The sequence below is a fragment of the Bos indicus x Bos taurus genome, chromosome 2, assembly GCF_003369695.1.
Source record: "Bos indicus x Bos taurus breed Angus x Brahman F1 hybrid chromosome 2, Bos_hybrid_MaternalHap_v2.0, whole genome shotgun sequence".
Lineage (NCBI taxonomy): Eukaryota > Metazoa > Chordata > Mammalia > Artiodactyla > Bovidae > Bos > Bos indicus x Bos taurus.
The window spans coordinates 115,493,074-115,509,475 of record NC_040077.1 but is presented as its reverse complement, the minus strand read 5'-3'; positions in this window follow the sequence as shown (position 1 = coordinate 115,509,475).

The following is a 16,402-nucleotide window of genomic DNA, read 5'->3' as shown; positions in this document are numbered from 1 at the left end:
TTATGGAGAGGAGTTAACCTGATAAGTTAGGAGCCTTTCCAAGGTAGGAAACTGGAGCTGTGGGTTTTCTCTTTTTATTAGCATTCTTCCTTCCCCAGAGCGTGACTTTTTCCAGTTTGTGACCAGGGAGCCAATGCTAACCTTTATGGCCCATTTAAGTAATGGCAGAGGCAAGTCACATGGGCCCATTAACTCCCCCAGGCCCCCGAAGGTCTCACAGAATGAGCAGTCTCGGGGCCTGGATGTGAAGCACTGTGGAATAATACTCAGCTTGGTTTTTTGTGGGTTTTTTTTCCCCTTTTCTTCTTTTGCTAGCTCTTTCCCTTAGCTGTGGTTTGATTATTTTTAACATTGCTTCCTGACTTGCTTTTTAATTTGCAAGAAACAGTGAGATAGAAAGGGAAGAGGGAAAGAACCTACAGAGAACAAGCAGTTGGTGTGTACTTCCTGGAAACATCAGCGTGGTTTCTGGGTACACTCTGCACAAGAGCGCCAGGAAACCGCACACCTGAAGGGCCGATGCTGTGGGGCGAACAGGCACTCGGTCACCTGGCCTCCTGCTCCCCGCAGACCTGCCCCCAAGCAGTCCCCACCACCATCAAAGCTGTACTTCTCTACCTGGATTCATCTTACTGTGGCCTTTGCGAGTTTTGTCTTGAGGCACCCAGCTGAATGGTGTCTGCTCGGAGAGCAGGGACCAGCTGCTAAACGTGGTGTCCCTAGCTTGCCAGACCACAGAAGGACCGTGCCGGTCCATTGACTGATCTAACCTCAGGTCATGCTGGAAGCCCAGAACAATTCAACTAGATTCTAATCATCCATTTGTCAGAAAGGCACTTTCTGGCTGTTAGAGGGAAACCAGAAGTGGCTTTCAGCTTGCATTCATCCATCTGTTTGTTCATTCAAGCAGTATTTTTTGAGCACCTACTGTGTACCAGGCATTGTGCTGGATGCTGGGAACTCAGCAATAAAAAAGAGAGTCTCTACTCTCCTGGAAGATGTGGTCCCATGCAACAGAGACCAGACTGTATCCATGATAATGGAAATGCAGCAGGTGATGCTAAGTGTTCTAATTCTAAATGAAGCAAGGTAAAGGAATATAGTGTGAAGAGGATGCTGCTGGATGTTTGGGCAGGCCCGGAGGTCCATGAGGCAGGGAAAGCTCTAGGACGTGCACCTGTCAGAAATCACAGGACAAATATCATGTGATACTGCTTATAAGTGGAATCCAAAAATACGGTACAAATGAACGTATTTACAACAGAAATAGAGTCACAGATGTAGAAAACAAACCTATGGTTACCAAGGGGGAAAGGGAAGGGAATAAGTTGGGAGATTGGGATGATATATCCACACTACTATATATAAAAGGGATAACTAATAAGGACCTACTACATAGCACAGGAAACTCTGCTCAATATTTTGTGATGATTTAATGGGAAAAGAATCTATAAAAGAGTATCTGTGTATGTATAACTGATTCACTCTGCTATACAGTAGCAACTAACACATTGTAAAGCAACTATACGCCAATAAAAATTAATTAAAAAAAAACCCACAGGTCAAACAGCCTGGTGTAGAGACCCTGAGACCAAGCAGCCCCCCTCCCTTTGTCAGTTTTTACTGGAATCAGGGCCCCTGGGCTGCCTAAAGAGAACGTGAGTCATCGTCTTTGGAAGCCAAGGGACAGAGGAAAGGGCCCCGCGTCTACAGCAGGGAGAGCGTCCCGGGTAAGAAACGTTCCATTCACGTCGTCAATGGAACGTTGTTCTTGCCCGATGCTGAAAAGAGAAAGGGGACCTTCCCTTCTGGTTCGGGGGGAAGAATGGGGCTCCTGTGGGGAGAGAAACCTGCTCTGGTTTCAGAAAAGAAACCCCAGCATGGCTTGTAGGGCTGCCCAAAAGGATTATGGACCCTACCAGCAGCCATCTGTTTGGATGGGCTCAGATGCAGATATTGCACACGCGGGTCTCCGAAAACACTCATCTCCCCCCACCTTTTCTTTTTTTTCACCAAATGCCTGCAGAACAGGTGATGGTTCAACACGGGGTGAACTGAGCACAAAGAAGCTCTCTTGAGCCCAGCTAACTGAGGTGGCCATCACAACTCAGCCCCTGAAAAGTGAAGCGATCACACAGAATTCCACTGTTGATGCCCAGGAATGATGACAAATGTTTTCTGGGACTAAGCATGAGGTGCTAGGCAAAGCATGCTCTGTGGAGTGACTCCATGAATTCTCACACCAGCCTTCAGCGGTAGGCTACAGACATAAAGACATACCGACATGTCCATTTTACAAATGAAGAAACTAAGGCTCCCGAGTCAAGGCCCATGCCAAGGTCTTACAACTGGGAAGTGATGGAGCTGAGATTTAAAGATCAGTGGTGGGGTGACTTCAGAACCCATGATTTAGTGTCTGCAGTCAGCACTGGGCTATCTGTTAGGTGCTCTTGTCAGTCAGACCCAGCCCTACACGAGAGCAGGAAGAGACAGGAATATGTGCTTCTTTGGTCTTGATCTGGCCTTCAGGGGTATAAACACCCTGGAACACAACCGGGCTGGTATAGCCCGAGGATGTCACACCACCCCCAGAGCGTCAGGCTGTGTGCTTGGACCTGTTTTCACTCAAGTTATTCAGATGAGGGAAATTACCTGGAAAGTTACAGACACCAAACTTCCCCCGGTGAAAATGTCCCCAATATTCATTCAGGTAGTTGATGAAGTGTAGATTTGTCCTTACAGAATGTGCAGAGAGTCACAGAGCAGAGTCCACTTCAGAAGTGGGGGAACCCCTGGAGCAGGTTTACAGGAACAAGCCTGTAGCCATTTTTACCATAAAGATAACCTACTGCTTTATTAACAGTCACCCTTCCAGCCCTGGGGCCAGCAATGATTCAGAAGGTCATAGCATTTGGCGAAGGTAAGGCTCAAATAAGAAAAAAGACTCAGTAGGGGACCTGACATTCGAATGTAAGCACTCCACTCATTCTTCTCCGGTATTTTAAAGATGCCTGCTAATTCCAGTTTTCTTTGCTCAGTGTGTGTTGCTTGTAATGTACAAGTCAACTGCAACTGCGGTTTAGCTAAAATTTGCTAGAAGCCACTGTAATTGAACCCCCTTGGGTACGTGGCTACTTTGACCATTGTGACGCTGCACTCTGATTGGTTGAAATCACTTGTGGTCTGTGTGGTTGGCAAGGCAGTTGGTGATGCTCATGCACATCTGTATATCACTCAGTCTTGGACTTTTCTGGTGGCTCAGACAATAAAGAATCCACCTGCAATGCAGGACACCTGGGTTTGAACCCTGGGTTGGGAAGATCCCCTGGAGAAGGGAATGGCCAGAATTCTTGCCTGGAGAATTCCATTGACAGAGGAGCCTGACAGGCTATAGTCCCTGGGGTCGCAAGGAACAACTAACACTTTCATGCTAGTCTTTATTTGTTCTAACTATCTGACAACATCCAGTTCAATGGATTCTGCAGATGAAGTGTCCCAAACTCATCTAACCATGGAAACGACATGCTCATTTATTATTGTTGTTGTATTTGGAGGGGGGAGGGGAGGATGTAGGTCTCTTTGTGTTTAGGAAGTGGTGATAGGCTGCTTTAGTCAGACCTCTGTCTCCTATGTCTGTCTGCTCATAGACAGACAGGACAACAGGGCAGCTGTGAGCACAGCTACTGAGTCACACCGTCTGGATTCCAATCCTGGGTCTCCCCTGGGAGCTTACATAAGGAACTTAAGTCTTCCATGCTTCAGTTTTCTTTTTTATTTTCTGTAAGATGGAAATGATAGTATCACCTACTTCCTAAGATTGCTATGAAGATTAGGTGATTCAGTATACAAAAAGCACTTCATCCCTTATTTTTTAAAGAAGAGGTCCCACATTTTCATTTTTCACTGGACCCCAAAAATTAATGCAACTTGTCCTCCCCGCAGCCCACCTCAGGAAAACTAAATTGAGTGCTTGCAGCTACATGATATATGTTCTGAACTCCTTGCACAAGGAGATAAGTTTTAATTTGCTACCTATTAAAAAAGGAGAAAGAGTGGATTCATAGCTAAATTTAAACATTCAAATTTAAATGCTGCCCTCAGAGCATGCTGGGGTCCTGCAGTGGTCAGCTGACCCATGTGCTCAAGGTCAGCAGCATGGCCAATGTGTGTCCTGGAGGACAGCACTTAAAGGAAAATAAGGAACTCATCCCGTTGTTTATGGTACCTACCATTTGCCCCCCAGGGCTTCCCTTGTGGCTCAGTCCGTTAAGTATTTCCTGCAATTAAAGAAACCCAAGTTCAATCCCTGGGTCAGGAAAATCCCCTGGAGCAGGAAATGGGAAGCACTCCTGTATTCTTGCCTGGAGAATCCCATGGACAGAGGTGTCTGGTGGGCTACAGTCCATGGGGTCTCAAAGAGTTGGATACCACTGAGCAACTAACACTTTGACTATCACCGTTTGCCCCTGTTTCTCCAAATTTGTTAACTTAATCTGGGGTGGTTAATCTTATGTTTATTTCCAAAACTAATGAAAGGGATCCTTCTAAAACAGAACAATAAACAAACAAAGCACTTAGGATAGTGTCTGGCAAATAATGAGCACTCCACAAGTGTTAGCTATTATTAGTATATTTCTCTGTCTTCCCATCAACCACCTCCACTACAATCCAGCCGGAATAAAGGAGTAAATGCATGCGTGTGTGTGTGTGTGTGTGTGTGTGGCTTCTGACAACACCCTTTGTTGTTGTTGTTTCCTTTTGTTTTTCAATATGCTAAATAAAACACGGATACAGACTCATTTTTTAAAAAAGAACTTCAGACAGTGCTAGCGTCATGGGTTGAATAATGTCCCCCATTCACCCAGGACCTCAGGGTGTGATCTTATTTAGAATTAGGGTCTTTGAAGATGTGATCAGTTAGTAAAGAAGACATGGGATCACTTTGGGAAGAAGGCCACATGATGAGAGAGGCAGAGGACAGAGCAATGCAAGCCAAGGAAGACCCAGGACCCCCAGGAAACTGGAAGAAGCAGGAAGGATCCTTCCCCAGAGACTCTGGAGGGAGCACCGCCCTATGACACTGCCATTGTGGACTTTTAGCCTCCAGAACTGTGAGAGAATAAATTCCTGGTGTTTTCAACCTTCCAGCTTGTGGACATCTGTCATATCAGCTGTAGGAAATGAATCCAGCCGGTAAATCCCCCGTTACCCTAAGGCACACGCCCCCCCATCCCCCCTTCTATGTCCCTTCTCCCGCCAGAGTGTCATTTTATTACCTTTCCAGGCCTTTTCCCATGAGTCTGGCATATTTCATCTAGTTGACAACAGCATATGGCCAAGGTGGCTAAACTGTCCTTACTGCATTCTGCAGCCTAGATTGGAGCCGGGCGGCTGGACCACCTTCAGGATGAAGAGAGCTGAGTTGCCTCTCCCAGGGAACCCTCTCCTGTGTCTCCCATGAGCACTGCCTGTGAATGACAACCATTGAAAGACAAAAGAATCCTCTGGAACAATGCCTCCTTTTTCATTTTTTTAGCACTGCCTCCACCACCACCACACAGCATGTGGGATCTTAGTTCCCCGACCGGGTATCAAACCCAGGTCCCCTGCAAAGGAACTGCAGAGTCTTAACCACTGGATCGCCAGGGAAGTCCCAGTGTCTCCTTTTTCATAATTCTCATGCCCTCAAGGGTCATTTTAACAACCGTACTTCCTCTTTCTTATGCAGGTTACACTTTTGTCTACTTGAGTCATCTTCCACAGATGTGACTAAAATGGGTCTATTTAATATTAATATGAGTCCATGCTCTGTAAGAACCGGAAGTTGCCATTTGAAGAGTGCTTGTGGGCCTCATCTTCCAGCTGTGAGCATATATATAGTTATCAGTTACATGAAAAGGGATCTTCACAGACAAAAGTTTCATGTGGAAAGAATTTTAGAAAGCTCCTTACTTCTTAAGGGTTTGGGGGTTACAGCCCCCTTTTGAGGACCTGATAAAAATGCCAGTCCCCTTCCCTGAACTGTGCCCCAAGCATATCCACAAGAATCTCAGGCCGGTCCTTGTGCCCAGGTTAAAGTCCCCCTCATTTCACAGATGAGAAAAATCAGACTCTGAAACATAAAGCAAAAAATGTCTCAGAAGGAGTTGGTGGCAGACCCAGGACAAGAATCTAGATTCCCTGTGACCCACCGCCTCCCTGAGACTCTCTCAGGGGACCCCTGTGTCAACAGGTGGGGGACCAAGGTGGTGAACAGCACATTGTGGGAAGGAAGCCCCAGATCGCAGGAGCCGATGGTTGAAGGCAGGGGAGAGAGTCCAAGGTCTCCACGCAGATTGTGGCCAGGACACTGCAGTAGGTTCCTCGGACATGGCACTTCTCCAATTTCCAGCAAGGCCAAGACAAAAGAACTTTAAAGCAGCAAATCTTTAGATAACACAAGGGAATTTTATTCTAAGTAACTATCTTTGCATTTCTAAAAGAAGTTTATATATTGTCCTCTGCAAGCCTCTTCAAAAATAGAATAGCATCTCATCTATCTAAGATGATTTGAATGTAGACAGTTATGGAGGCAAGAGGCTGGTCAGGAACATTAAATATGTTGTCTGGGCACACACCATTCCTGCCTCCTTAGCCCCAAGCAGACATCATTTGCCCTCATTGTACTATTTCTAAACTGATACCAGGTGTAGCCCTAGAGTCCTTCACAGCTCAGTTCCTCCCAGCTGGCAATGAGGTCTGCAACCTATATGCCATCCTCTGGCTAAATGACCTTCCAATGTTGTTCCTAGTCTCTTGTGATGATGGAATATTCACTGGAAGGACTGATGCTGAAGCTGAAATTCTAATACTATGGCCACCTGATGCAAAGAACTGACTTATTGGAAAAGACCCTGATGCTGGGAAAGATTGAAGGCAGGAGGAAAAGGGAATGACAGAGGATGAGATGGTTGGGTGGCATCACCGACTCAATGGACATGAGTTTGAGTAAACTCCGACAGTTGGTGATGGACAGGGAGGCCTGGCATGCTGCAGTCCATGGGGTCGCAAAGAGTCGAACATGACTAAGCGACAGAACTGACCTGAACTGTGATGACGGATTTCCCTGTCATCCCATTTAAACTTTCTGATGGCTTTACTTGGCTCAGCAGAGGCCTAGGGATCTCTTATTTCTAGGGCAGAAGTCTCCCTTAGGATTTTTTTCCTAATAGCTGTTCTCCTACATTCTCAGTCCTTTGAAATGATTGAGAGCCCTAAGAATCCTTGCTTATGTTTACATAGGGCTCCCCAGATGACTCAGTGGTTAAAGATACTGCCTGCCAACATAGGAAATGCAAGAGATGTGGATTTGATCTCTGGGTTGGGAGGTTCCCCCGGAGGAGGAAATGGCAACCCACTCCAGTATTCTAGTTTGGAGAATCCCTTGGACAGAGGAGCCTAGCAGGCTATAGTCCATGGTGTCATAAAAGGGTGAGACACAACTGAGCTCACATGCGTGCTTGTTAACATAGTCAGTTCTTTAAAACTATTATTGCCACAGGGCTTGTGTCTTGATTTCAAAACCCTCTTTTGTATCAGTGATCAATCTCTCTCTCTCCCTTTCTCTCCATGACATCCCTAATGCTAGATTTTGGAGAAGAAACAAGTAGACTGACACAAATCTAAGCCGCATCAGAAAGTTCAAAGACAATGAGAAGGTGAGGTGCAGTGTGGGGTTTTATGCCTCGTCACTGTAAATATCCAATAGGAGCTCTGTGTCTATGACATCAATTAGATGCATTGAGAGTAGAGCCCAATGCAGGGCCCCGTTCTTGCCTTTGTTCTTTGCTTGCATCACCATGCAGTCCAGAACTACTTCTGGAACGTTCCAACCTTGTATCTGCCTCAGTGCCCCTTGACTTGATGACTCGTCTTGTGTGATACAGCAGTGCTGTCCCCAAAGGGAAAAACCAAGTTAACTTATGTCTCATGCTTCTTGCAAGTGGAAGAAGCCATGTGCTAGGCATGTTGCCGCCTGTGATGAGAGGGTGGGCAAGCTCTCTCTGCAAGAAAGGGACTGAGCAGGAGGTCCTGGTGTGCTTGTCTTTGGTTTTCTATTTTTGAGTCTGATGTAAACCAAGAGGGTTTTTAATATTTTCTGATGTCACTTTAAGAAATCCTTTGGTCTCCCTGCTTCCACACCTACCTCGCTCTCTGCTGTCCATTCTCCACCAGATACAAGGAGGTCCTTTTTTAAACAGGAAGTTGCACCCAGCATATTGCTACTCCGGGTCCTGTAATGCCTGCCCCCACCTTCGTCCTCCCTTTCTACAAGGCTCTGCCTCTTTCTCTCTCTGCCCGGCCATTCTCACCTCTCGCCTCCTTGGGTAGATGCCAGGCTCCTGCCTGGGGCCTTTACTGTAGCTGCTGCCTCTGTTTTTAAGGCAGATAACTGGCTAACTCACCCACCTCTCTCCATCTCACTTTCTCAACAGGGCCTATCTGGATGACCCTATTTAACGTGGCAACCTGCCTCCCAAACATACACACCCCAATCCTCCATCTCCTTAAACTTGCTCTCCTTTTCATTTATGTATTTTACTCTTTCCTGAGTGCTTATGAACTTCCTGGATACGGTATTGTTCTCAACAAACTCACATGTTTGTTGTCGATTATCTCACTGTCTCCCAAGAGGATGTAAGCTCCAGAATGCTAATTATCCTTTTCACTAATGTACTGGAGGCACCTTCAGTTGTGCTAGGTAGTTGGGGTGCTCAGTTAACAGTCGATAAATAAATGGTTGAACAAACAAATAAGTACATGAGTGAATAAAATCTTTGTTCTGGGATGACTGCTGATCGGTAGCAAATATTTAGAAACCACCTGTAACAGTTTCTAACGGAAGCAAGAAAATGGGATGGGGGAATCAACATTGTAGAAAAGGGTGAACACAGATGATCGATAGCATTTATTTTTCCACTTAATATATACTCACTGGGGGTGTTGACCTATTTTTATAGAAGCAAAACTGATACAACTTCCAGCAGGTAGTTTTGACAGTAATTTTATTTTACAAAAGAAAGGTGCAGCAGTTCTCTGGGTCTTTTTGGCAAAATACAAATGGTAGCCTGGACTCAGAGAAGGCGATGGCACTCCACTCCAGTACTCTTGCCTGGAAAATCCCATGTATGGAGGAGCCTGGTGGGCTGCAGTCCGTGGGGTCACGAAGAGTCAGACACTACTGAGCGCCTTCACTTTCACTTTTCACTTTCATGCATTGGAGAAGGAAATGGCAACCCACTCCAGTGTTATTGCCTGGAGAATCCCAGGGACGGGGGAGCCTGGTGGGCTGCCGTCTATGGGGTCGCAGAGAGTTGGACATGACTGAAGGGACTTAGCAGCAGCAGCAGAAGCAGCAGCCTGGACTACCCTAGTAGCACTTCAGATTTTCCTTCATTAGAGACAGCAGAAATGCATGGGCAGGGAAGTTACTTAAAAAGCATAAATATTTTGCCAAAAGAAAGATGCTTTGTGGTTGAGTGATAGAATAATTTATGCTAACTACCTTACAGCATCTCTAATTTTGCATGCAAAGGTGAGCTCATGTGATTAGTTAGTCAAAGTCGCTCAGTTGTGTCCAGCTCTTTGCAACTCCATGGGCTATACAATTCATGGAATTCTCCAGGCCAGAATACTGGAGTGGAAGGAAATGGCAATCCACTCCAGTGTTCTTGCCTGGAGAATCTCAGGGACGGGGGAGCCTGGTGGGCTGCCATCTATGGGGTCGCACAGAGTCGGACACGACTGAAGCGACTTAGCAGCAGCAGCAGCAGCAGCAGCCTTTCCCTTCTCCAGGGGATCTTCCCAACCCAGGGAAGATCGAACCCAGGATCAAACCCAAGTCTCCCCCATTGCAGGCAGATTCTTTACCAGCTGAGCCATAAGGGAAGCCCAAGAATACTGGAGTGGGTAGCCTATCCCTTCTCCAGCAGATCTTCCTGACCCAGGAATCAAATAGGGGTCTCCTGCATTGCAGGTGGATTCTTTACCAGCTGAGCTATCAGGGAAGCCCCTGATGTTACTGACAGAAAGTAAGTGAAAGCTGCTCATGTGATTAGGAGCCAAAAAGCCTTAGTAAGGCATGCTCTCCGACAGTTAATGAAAAGGCAGACCCAGGGTAACACCAAGGCAGTGTAATACATCATCATCGAATAACCATCATACCATCCAATTAACTTTTGCAGAGGAAGCAACCTTGAATCTAAATGCTAACAATACAGGGCTGTAAAAGATACAGAATGATTCTATTGAAAAGAAAGTTGACCCTGGAGGCCTCCTGAAATTATGTCCATAAAATTCTGCATTTGAGAGAGGAGATGCAAAATAAGATAACAAAGGAAATGTACATTGAGTCTGTCTGCTTCGCAAGGAAAACGTGCATTCTGATGGCAATTTGGGTTTCAAAGATTGAAGGGTGTTTATTGTTTGCTTCAGTGTACTTTGTGGAAGTGCTTTTCACAATCTAAATGTCGATGTGATTAATTAAACATGCACACAATGACATTCTTCTGTGTGAGCTTAGAAAAATTGCAAGGCTAACCTTTTTAAAAAAACGCCTAATTGCTAAGACCTGAGGGGGGCTGACACCAATGAAAGACTTTCAGATGAATCTCTGGTTGAAGTCAAAGGTCACCAGCATTTTGTGGCCTGAGAACGGGTTAAACTTGGTTTCTTATTTTTCTTTTGTTAACATTTTATTTATTCACTCTGCTGGGTCTTGGGTGCTGTGAGGGCTTTTCTCTAGTTGTGGCAAGTGAGGGCTACTCTTCATTGCAGTGTTAGGGCTTTTCATGGTGGTGGCTCCTCTTGTTGGGGTGTAAGGGTTCTAGGGCTCAGTAGTTGCTGTTCCCAGGCTCTAGAGTACAGACTCAAGGGTTGTGGCCTGCGGGCTTGCTCGTTCCACGACATGTGGGATCTTCCCAGACCAGGGATTGAACCCCTGTCTCCTGCATTGGCAGACAGATTGTTTACCACTGAGCCACGAGGAGAGCCCTAACCTTGGTTTCTTAGACAAGGTATCTTCCTAAGGAAACAATGTGGAAAACTTGGCTTCTGTGGACTGATGTCAAATCAAATCTCAGAAACAGAGTTCTGGGTGAAGAAGAAAATAATAGCTTTATTGCTTTGCCAGGCAAAGGGGGATGAAGCGGGATCATGCCCTGAAAACCTGTGTCCCAACCTGGGAGGATATAGCAGAGTTTGAGGGCAGAGTTGCTGATAAAGATCAGGGTGTGTGCAGGGCCTGCACTCCTTTAATCAGGAAGTGTCCTAATGAGCTTCTCAAGGTTATTGAACTGTGACATTCTCTCTGGAACATCTTCCATTCGGTGGGGGTTTTATTAAGAGCTCTGAAGAAGAGCTTGAACTGTTATGTGTATCCCTTCAGGTGGAACCAGGACCCTGCCCCAAGGCTGCACTATTGTCTCTGCATCCCTTCCCTTCCCTGATTGCAACTGTTGAAAGGCTTCCATGCCCAGGAGCCTCACAAGGGTTCTGCTTGGTTTCAAACCCAGGCCATGGATTTCAGTATGGCCTCAGTTCAGTTCAGTTCTGTCACTCAGTCGTGTCCGACTCTTCGCGATCCCATGGACTGCAGCACGCCAGGTCTCCCTGTCCATCACCAACTCCCGGAGTTTACTCAAACTCATGTCTATTGAGTTGGTGATACCATTCAACCATCTCATCCTCTGTCGTTCCCTTCTCTTCCCGCCTTCAATCTTTCCCAGATTTGCAAAATCTGGAACCCTCCTTCTTACTGCCTGCACAATCAATAGACATCAGCTGGGCTCAGTGCCAGGCTGTTCTCTGTGACCTCTCTGTGTCCACTGGGGCAACCTTGTCCCTCTTGCCCTTTCATCCCTAAACTTTTTCATCATGCAAGGTTTCTCTCCGACTGTGCCTCTTCTCTTTACATGGCTTCTTCTTGGGAGAGGAGGACCCTACGTTTTCCTTCATCTTCTCTGTTCCTGTGGTGCTTCCCATCATCCCTATACCTCTTATCCAATATCCCATCTCTTCAAATTGCTCCCCGCTAAAGATGCTCTCTCCCTTTCCCAAAGAAGGAGCCACAGAATCCTAAGATGAATGTTCCCTAACATTACCTAATATACTGCCATGTGCCGTAACATACCTCCCTAACATACCTGCCCTAACATACCTCCACATGCCCAGGCCTTGTGCATCCACTGAGTGACTTGGCCTCCCAAATCCCTCAGGATTCCTAGGTGCCCTCCTAGCCATCATCATCATCAATAAAAGCTCCCGGGAAAACAAACAGACAATAACCAGTTCTGTGCTTAGGTTATGAGTTGAAGTTCAGGAGTCAGGCTGCTTGGATCTAGTCCCTGCTCTGATCCCCAAACATCCATGGGACTTGGGGTTCATCACCTTGACTCTCAGTGCTTCACCCTTCTCTTTGCAGAATAAGGATAACAACAATAACCATGTCAGTTCAGTTCAGTTCAGTTCAGTCGCTCAGTCGTGTCCGACTCTTTGCAACCCCATGAATCACAGCACGCCAGGCCTCCCTGTCCATCACCAAGTCCCGGAGTTCACTCAGACTCACGTCCATCGAGTCAGTGATGCCATTCAGCCATCTCATCCTCTGGCGTCCCCTTCTTCTCCTGCCCGCAATACCTCCCAGCATCAGAGTCTTTTCCAATGAGTCAACTCTTTGCATGAGGTGGCCAAAGTACTGGAGTTTCAGCTTCAGCATCAGTCCTTCCAATGAACACCCAGGACTGATCTCTTTAGGATGGACTGGTTGGATCTCCTTGTAGTCCAAGGGACTCTCAGGAGTCTTCTCCAACACCACAGTTTAAAAGCATCCATTCTTCGGTGCTCAGCTTTCTTCACAGTCCAACTCTCACATCCGTACATGACCACAGGAAAAACCATAGCCTGGACTAGACAGACCTTTGTTGGCAAAGTAATGTCTCTGCTTTTTAATATGCTATCTAGGTTGGTCATAACTTTTCTTCCAAGGAGTAAGCGTCTTTTAATTTCATGGCTGCAATCACCATCTGCAGTGATTTTGGAGCCCCCCAAAATAAAGTCTGACACTGTTTCCCCATCTATTTCCCATGAAGTGATGGGACCAGATGCCATGATCTTCATTTTCTGAATGTTGAGCTTTAAGCCAACTTTTTCACTCTCCACTTTCACTTTCATCAAGAGACTTTTTCGTTTCTCTTCACTTTCTGCCATAAGGGTGGTGTCATCTGCATATCTGCTGCTGCTGCTACTAAGTCGCTTCAGTCATGCCCACCTCTGTGCGACCCCATAGATGGCAGCCCACCAGGCTCCCCAGTCCCTGGGATTCTCTAGGCAAGAACACTGGAGTGGGTTGCCATTTCCTTCTCCAATGCAGGAAAGTGAAAAGTGAAAGTGAAGTCACTCAGTCGTGCCCAACTCTTAGCGACCCCATTGACTGCAGCCTACCAGGCTCCTCCATCCATGTGATTTTCCAGGCAAGAGTACTGGAGTGGGTTGCCATTGCCTTCTCCGACTGCATATCTGAAGTTATTGATATTTCTCCTGGCAATCTTGATTCCAGCTTGTTTTTCTTCCAGCCCAGCGTTTCTCATGATGTACTCTGCATATAAGTTAAATAAGCAGGGTGACAAATACAGCCTTGACATACTCCTTTTCCTATTTAGAACCAGTCTGTTGTTCCATGTCCAGTTCTAACTGTACTGTATCTCATTTAATACATCCCCTGCAACCATGTCAGGGGATGTATTAAATGAGATAATACATACAAAGTGTTTTGAACAGTGATTGATACGTTGTTGTTATGTAGTCACTAAGTGGTGTCTGACTCTTTTGCAACCCCATGGACTGTAGCCCGCCAGGCTCCTCTGTCCGTGGGATTTCCAGGCAAGAATGCTGGAGTGGGTTGCTATTTCCTTCTTCAGGGGCTCCTCCTGACCCAGGTTTCAAACCCACATCTCCTGCATTGGAAGACAGATTCTTTATCTCTGAGTTACCATGAAAGCCTGATTGATACACACTGATGCTGAACTCTCAACCTCTATGCACCATTACTGAATCAAATTTCAGAGACGGAGTTTTGAGTAAAGAGAAAAAAGCTTTATTGCTTTGCCAGGTGAGGGGGGACATAGTGGGCTTCTGCCCTCAAAATCTGTGTGTCCCCACCCTGGAGGTTTTAATAAGGAGTTAGCAATGGACTTCCTTGGTGGCTCAGATGGTAAAGCGTCTGCCTACAATGCGGGAGACCTGGGTTCAATCCCTGGGTCGGGAAGATCTCCTGGAGAAGGAAATGGCAACCCACTCCAGTATTCTTGCCTGGAAAATCCCATGGATGGAGAAGCCTGGTAGGCTACAGTCCATGGGGTCGCAAAGGACAGGACTGAGCGACTTCACTTTCACTTTCACTATATAGCAGTAGTTCAAGGCTGGGGTTGCTGATAAGATTAGTGTGTGTGCAGGGCTTGCACTCCTTTAATTTCATCTCAAGTGGCAGGTCTTCTAACCCTGGTGAGCTTCTCTGGTCCCTGTAATCTTGCCTCAGGTGGTTTCTTGGCCGCCCCTCCCTTGATTAACAACTGTTAGAATCTGCCCTTTGGAACTCCGGAAAGGTCATGGAGGCTGGAGGCTTGTCTGCAGAAATGAGCAATGAGTGACAGAAAGACTTCCCCGCTCAGGAACCTCACAGGGTCCTGCTCAGTCTCAGCACTAGCCATTTGCTACCATGTTCTTCAAAGACAGAAGCTATTTTATCCCTCAAGCCTCGGGCCAGATTTTAATCTTCTGTGAAGACTTTCTAGACTTTTTTTCAACAAGATGTGATGATTCCTGTTTAGTTATTTGAACCTTTGTCATACTAGGTTGGTGCTTATCTTATCCCCTTGGAAAGATACGACTTACTAGGTAACTAGATACGTCAGGCACTGAGCTCAGGACTTCATGTGTACTGTCTTATTTGCTTATTTGTTTTTCACTCGTTAAGTTGTGTCTGAATCTTTGCTACCCCATGGACTGCAGAACGCCAGGCCTCCCTGTCCATCACCAACTCCCAGAGCTTGCTTAAACTCATGTTCATCAAGTTGGTGATGCCATCCAACCATCTCATCCTCTGTCACCCCGTTCTGCCCCTGCCTTCAATCTTCCCCAGCATCAGGGTCTTTTCCAATGAGTGAGCTCTTCGCGTCAGGTGATCAAAGTATTGGAGCTCCAGCTTCCACTTACATTTCACAGATGGAGAAACCCACCTTCACAGAAACTAAGCTAATTTTCCAGATTCACAAAGCAAATGTGAATAAACTCTTTTGTCCTCTTAAGTTCATTTCTAGAGTGAATGCTCTCTGAAGGCAAAGTCAGCACCTCTTTCTCAACTGTGTACACCCTATGCCTCAGATGAGAAGGGGTTCGTACTAAAGTATGTTGATCTGAAGTGAACGCACGGTTTGGATACCAGAGTCTGGGGATGTAATAAAAATAAACAGCACTTACAAAGCACTGTACACTTGGCAGTGCATTTTCACATGCCTTATTTCATTAAGACCTGACCACAGTTCTGGAAGACATGTATTATTGGTGTCTCCATTTCTCAAGTAGGAGACTGGGAGGCAGAGAAGCTAATTGGCTGTCCTCAAACCAAACTACCAATCATAGCAGAGCGAGGACTCACATTCAGGCGTCCATCCATATGTCGTCCTTTCAGATCAGATCAGTCGCTCAGTCGTGTCTGACTCTGCGACCCCATGAATCGCAGCACGCCAGGCCTCCCTGTCCATCACCAACTCCCGGAGTTCACTCAGACTCACGTCCATCGAGTCAGTGATGCCATCCAGCCATCTCATCCTCTGGCGTCCCCTTCTCCTCCTGCCCCCAATCCCTCCCAGCAGCAGAGTCTTTTCCAATGAGTCAACTCTTCTCATGAGGTGGCCAAAGTACTGGAGTTTCAGCTTCAGCAACATTCCCTCCAAAGAAATCCCAGGGCTGATCTCCTTCAGAATGGACTGGTTGGGTCTCCTTGCAGTCCAAGGGACTCTCAAGAGTCTTCTCCAACACCACAGTTCAAAAGCATCAATTCTTCAGCGCTCAGCCTTCTTCACAGTCCAACTCTCACATCCATACATGACCACAGGAAAAACCATAGCCTTGACTAGACGGACCTTTGTTGGCAAAGTAATGTCTCTGCTTTTGAATATGCTATCTAGGTTGGTCATAACTTTCCTTCCAAGGAGTAAGCGTCTTTTAATTTCATGGCTGCAGTCACCATCTGTAGTGATTTTGGAGCCCAGAAAAATAAAGTCTGACACTGTTTCCACTGTTTCCCCATCTATTTCCCATGAAGTGATGGGACCGGATACCATGATCTTTGTTTTCTGAATGTTGA